Source organism: Vicia villosa, unplaced genomic scaffold (assembly GCF_029867415.1).
Source record: "Vicia villosa cultivar HV-30 ecotype Madison, WI unplaced genomic scaffold, Vvil1.0 ctg.003655F_1_1, whole genome shotgun sequence".
Classification (NCBI taxonomy): Eukaryota; Viridiplantae; Streptophyta; class Magnoliopsida; order Fabales; family Fabaceae; genus Vicia; species Vicia villosa.
In genome coordinates, this window is record NW_026706261.1 from 12,825 (window position 1) to 19,078 (window position 6,254).

The following is a 6,254-nucleotide window of genomic DNA, read 5'->3' on the forward strand; positions in this document are numbered from 1 at the left end:
ATAGATAGAGATTTGATAAGTTGGATAAAATATAAGAGTTGTACTATTTTAAAAATAAAACTATGAACTTTATGGTACAAAGATCAAAAAACCACAATTTTAATATGGTGGCAAAAAATCAAATAAGGATATTTTAGACTTTTCCACAACCGTTAATTTTCTTATATTATAGATTGATAGATTTTTTTTTTGGAAGAAAGAAGTGAGAAAGTGATGACAGAGAAAAAATAGAGAATAGAGAGATTTGATAAGTTTGATAAAATATAAGAGTTGTATTATTTTAATAATAAAACTAAGAACTTTATGGTAGAAAGACCAAAAAACCACAATTTTAATGTGGTGACAAAAAATCAAATAAGGGTATTTTAGACTTTTTCACAACCATTAATTTTCTTATATTATAGATTGATAGATTTTCTTTGGAAGAAAGAGGTGAGAAAGTGATGAAAGAGAAAAAAAATAAAGAATAGATAGATATTTGATAAGTTGGATAAAATATAAGAGTTGTATTATTTTAATAATAAAATTAAGAACTTTATGGTACAAAGACAAAAAACCACAATTTTAATGTGGTGGCAAAAAATCAAATAAGGGTATTTTAGACTTTTCCACAACCATTAATTTTCTTATATTATAGATTGATAGATTTTTTTCGGAAGAAAGAAGTGAGAAAGTGATGAAAGAGAAAAAAAATAGAGAATAGAGAGAGATTTGATAAGTTTGATAAAATATAAGAGTTGTATTATTTTAATAATAAAACTAAGAACTTTATGGTAGAAAGACCAAAAAATCACAATTTTAATGTGGTGGCAAAAAATCAAATAAGAGTATTTTAGACTTTTCCACAACCATTAATTTTCTTATATTATAGATAATGGTGTTGTTTGTTGTTCACTATTATATTATTTCTTCATTTTTATTTTAATTGTAATTTTTATTTTAATTGTAATTGGATATGCCATGTGGCTATTTATTAGCGGGGCTCATATTTATTTGAAAAGTCGCAATTACCGTTTGTGTTGTTTTCTTTTAAATATTAGAAAAAAGATTTTAAAAAAAATATATGATGCATGGGTGGTGGCTGTCGTCCCACCATGAGCTTTCCATTTTTATTTTAAGTGTTTTTTTTACTTTATTTTATTTTAGAAATAAATTAGGGCTTAATCTTAATAGGTTTCATATTGCTAAACTTATACTAACTATACCATTCAATGACTATTTTACACTCTTTGGATTTATTTCTTCCTTCAATTATTTTATTTAGTTATCATTTTATTATCATAAAAACAATAACAAAAAAAAAACCTTCCCTTTTTATTGATTCATTTAATTTGTTTTAGTTTGGTTTTTTTTTAATTTTAATTACTACTATTAGAAAAATACAAAAATATTAAAATATCAAATATCAAAAATATTTTAATTAGGCATTTTCTTTTAAAGTTTAATATGTTCAGTTTTGTTAAGCATTTTTATCATTTACTTATGCGCTATTACATATATATATATATATATATATATATATATATATATATATATATATATATATATATATATATATATATATATATATATATATATATATATATATGTTGCTAACGTTTTCTTGTTTTGCGGGGTATTACGGGGTATTACTATCATTGAGGCATCAGCCTATTTGACGGACACTTATAATTTTATTTTGTATATATTATTTGAAAATTTCTTTACCCACCTCCCTATGGGGGTCACCCCCAGCGAAAAACCCATTTTACCCCGCTTCGAAAATGCATTTCCGAAATTTTTTTTTTTTCAAAATTTTTCCAGACTTCGGAAGTGCATTTCCGAAAAAATCCCAAAAATTGGGATTTTGACTAATTCGGAGATGCATCTTCGAAACAACAAAAAAAATCTTAAAAAATCCCAAAAATTAATTTTAGGATATTAATTAATTCACATATCATAAATTTGATATAATTTATGAGTAATAAATAATAATAATTATATATTTTGATATAATTTATGAGTTATGAATAATAGTTATTATATATTTCTATCCTAATTCAAATTTTAAAATTTAAAATAATTTTAATTATCAAAATTAAAATAATTTCACTTACAAAATAAGTTATAATTTTTTATTTATATATTTATAATAATTGTTAATCTTTATAAAAAAATAACATATTTTTATTTTAAAACAAAACTCACGTTTTTATTTTCTTTAAAAAAATCATATTCAATTAATTAAAGTAAATAATAAAATTGTTTCAATTTTAAATAGAATAAAAAATAATGCTCAAAATGTGCATAAATAATGAATAATAAGCACACAAATATGTAAAAATAAAAAATATATATAATATTTTTTAAAATGTTTAAAAATAATTACAAAATATTATCAATTTCATTGTTCACTTTATATAATATTTTTGGATTAATCATTAATCCTTGTTTGTTTTTATATTTACTGTTTATATAGTTTTTATATTTTAACGCACTATTTAAAAATATAACAATTTTTATAGTGTATATAAAGTATATATAATATAAGTTTATTTAAATAAAAATAACAAAATTTGATAGAAGGTCAGATTTTTTTTTATTTCAATATAACGTTTATTATTTATTAATATTAAAAAATTTATAATTTAAAAATTAAAAATTAAAATAAGTTTGTAGAATATAATTTTTCTTAATTATCAAAATTGTCATTTGTTTAAAATTGAGATAAATCATTATTTAATAAAAAATAACATTTCCTACAAATAAATATTAAAAATCACGTATTTTTAAGAAAAATTAATATAAATTACGTGATTATTATTATTAATTATAATACATTATTTTTATTATTTATTAAGAAAAAAATGTGATTTTTTAATTAAAAAAACGTGTATTCATTATTTGAAACAAATTTCACAATTATTTAAAATACAATTATATTTTTTTTTCACAATAAAGTTATTATGCTAATTATTATTTAGTTTTTGTATATTTTTTATAGACACTTCGTGAATTTGTATATATTATATTTAAAAATGAAACAACTTTATTATTTATATTAAGTGAATTCAATATGATTAAATTTAAATAAAATTAAAAAAAAATTCAAAAATATTTAGCATTATGATTTTTTTTATATGAAGTATAATTAGATAGTTATACAAAAATGTGAAAAATCTATTTTATGTATGAGAATAGGGAATTATGATTTATTAGAGAGGAAATTATTTAATACTAAAAATAGGAGAAAATTATTTTAAGTAAGAATCTTGAGAAAATTATTGATTCACTTTCATTTTATACCTATTAATTGTATTGATTCACCTTGATTTTAATTTTTTAATAATTATTCAATTATTTCGGAAGTGTATATCCGAAACATTCCAAGACCAATTTGGTCTTGGAATATTTCGGATATGCATCTCCGAAAACACCTCCCTCTCCCAAGGGGGGTGAGTTCGGAGATGAACTTCCGAAACACCACATTTTCTGAAAATGTAACTTTATTTCGGAGATGCATCTCCGAAATCAATATTTTATATTAAAAAAAACACGTTTTCGGAAGTTCATTTCCGAAAACACATTTTTTTCAAAAAAAAGTACCTTTTCGGAAATAAACTTCCGAAACAAGGGCTAGTGTTGTAAATTCACCAGGGGTGAGCAAGAAGGTTAGGAGGTGGGTGAAGAAATTCTCTATTATTTTTCATTTAGGTTTGTAATAATTTTTATCCTCATTCTTTAAATTTGTAACCCCCATCCCGAAGCCCTGTAATAGCGTAAGAACTTTAATTTTCGCACTTTAATTTTCTGTACATATTTAACTGCTAGTAATTAGGATTGTATGGAAAGATAAAAATTGAACATAGCTAACAAATAATTCAAGTTAAGATATCTGAAAATAACACACTTGCACTCACTCACCTCTAGGGTACTCTCCTCTCGGTTGTCTTACGAATAAATAATGGTCGTGTCCCTCGAATATAGGGGTACCATTAGCAAAAGTCCCTCAATTCAAAAAATCATCACAAAGATCATAAGTCCCTCGATGACCTTCGATGTTGCCTACAAATATATGATCTCGTCCCTCGATTGTTGCCTACAAAAAGTGATGATCGTCCCTTCGAATTTGCTAGAGGTACCTCTATTATGTTGCCTTCAACGACCGTAGATAACCCTTCGATGTCCCGTACACGTCCAATAGATAAGACTACCTACCCACAAATGGTATGGTTAGTTTTATCCCTTAAATGAAAGTAGAAAGTATAGGAAAGATCAAACATAGGGTAAGTAGCCTTTAGTTTGCTTGCTCAACATAAAAAATGCTTTTTGCACTCTATTTTTCAACATTGTCTCTTCAGACATATTTCAAAATCAAATTGTTTTTTAACACACACACACACTATGGTTTTTCAAGCTTTTCAAACAAAATAAAACGAGCTAAGCAAACTAAGAGCCCGTAGATAACTACGGATGAAAATGGTGCTAACACCTTCACTTTTCATAACTTACCCCCCCGAACTCAAACTCTTTTTCTTAAAGGTCTTTCCTATACTTTTATACCTTTCCTAATAATTGGACAAAATAAAAGTCGGTGGCGACTCTTGCTCACTGCAATATTTGTTTGCGAAACAAAATATAAAAGTCAGTTCTCCCACCGAGTTACATCGTCCATTTTTGCTTGCATCATGTCCATGCAACTTATCTCATGTACTCCTCCTTGGGTATCCTTCTTCTCCATTGTCGCTCGTTCTGATCCCCATTGGTAATGGTTTTTGGCCATATCTTCGATTAGGGCACAAGCTTCAGGGTAAGGTTTGTTCATCAACGCACCACCAGCGGCAGCGTCGATAGACATTTTGGTATTATAATGGAGTCCATTATAGTAGGTGTGAATGATTAACCATTGCTCTAGGCCATGGTGTGGACAGACTCTTAAAATGTCTTTATATCTCTCCCAGGCTTCAAATAGTGATTCTCCTTGGTTTTGAGTGAATCTAGTGATCAGGTTTCTAAGAACATCAGTCTTGCTAGGGGAAAATATCTGGCAAGGAACACTCTTCTAAGGTCTTCCCAAGTTGTTATTGAGTTGGCAAGAAGGGAATCTAACCAATCGTGTGCTTTACCTCTAAGGGAGAAGGGTGTCATACCCCAAAATTTGCCCGCATTATTATACACTAATTAATTTTGCTTATTTAAAATATACGATAGTTTACTTTAAACGATTCGTATCTCTTAAATAACAAATATTTACATGATGTTCACATATTTTTAAAAGCCATTCAATTTCGAATAGATGAGTTGGCACAACTGGTAAGAAGGTAAGACTTGCAGGTGAGAGGTCGCAGGTTCGAATCCCACTTACTAACTCTTTTCATTATTTTACTTTTAGTTTTATTTTCATTTTTATAAAGAGTAACCTTTTATTATTGTATTGTTTTAATTTTGAAACTTTTATTTTAATATTCATTATTTATTTTTCTAATTTTATTCATGTTAATTTTTGGGCTTTCAATTGTGTAATTAGGATCCATGTCTTATTTCTCATTTAACCTAATCTAATTATTATATATATATACTAACTAATTAATCAGATTCTAACCTAGAGACGTAACCTCTCTCCCCAAGAATCCTAACCCTTATTCGTTGACCTTTCACACACAGTATACAAATTCTCTTCCCAAAACCTTTCTTAACCAACCTTGTTTGCTCTTCTTTGTACATATTACTAGACCAATTGCTAGCCAAAAAGATCTGGATCTGTATATATCTTTTTCAAAAATCAAAAATCCTCAGTTTCAACACAAACCATCACATAAAACATTACACCAAGTATCAAGAACTCATAACATTTATCATAATCAAAACATTACAATGCAAATTGTCAAATGTTGTGATACTAACCATTTTTATCTGAGTTTTGTTTTTTGTTACAGAAAAAAGAAGAAAAATGAAAACGCTATCGCCGTGGACGCCGACATCGATGCAATTCCGATTACGGATCGAATAAAGAACCAAAAGAGGATGTGATCGCAGACAGGAAGTCAACAACCACCGAGCTCTGCATTCAAAGCTTCAAGACCCAAGCGGCACTGCAATCGATCTCAACCTGTTCATACGAGTATGCATCGATCTGAAATCACTGCAATTCAACACACATAAATCACAACTGTGCAGCTCCGTCCCAAACGTTTCCACGCACTGAGTCAAGTCGGAGCAATACCACAATTCCGCAAACCTGTAGATTCTTGATCAAACAACATAGCACAACACAA

General features: G+C 27.2%; 1 non-coding gene across 1 annotated transcript; it reads left to right on the top strand.

Moving 5' to 3' along the window:
* Positions 1-4,892: 4,892 nt before the first annotated feature.
* Positions 4,893-4,999, top strand: LOC131641316 (small nucleolar RNA R71). Its single transcript, XR_009295491.1, has one exon. It is a non-coding gene; the product is annotated as a small nucleolar RNA R71 (small nucleolar RNA).
* The last annotated feature ends 1,255 nt before the right edge of the window (positions 5,000-6,254 follow it).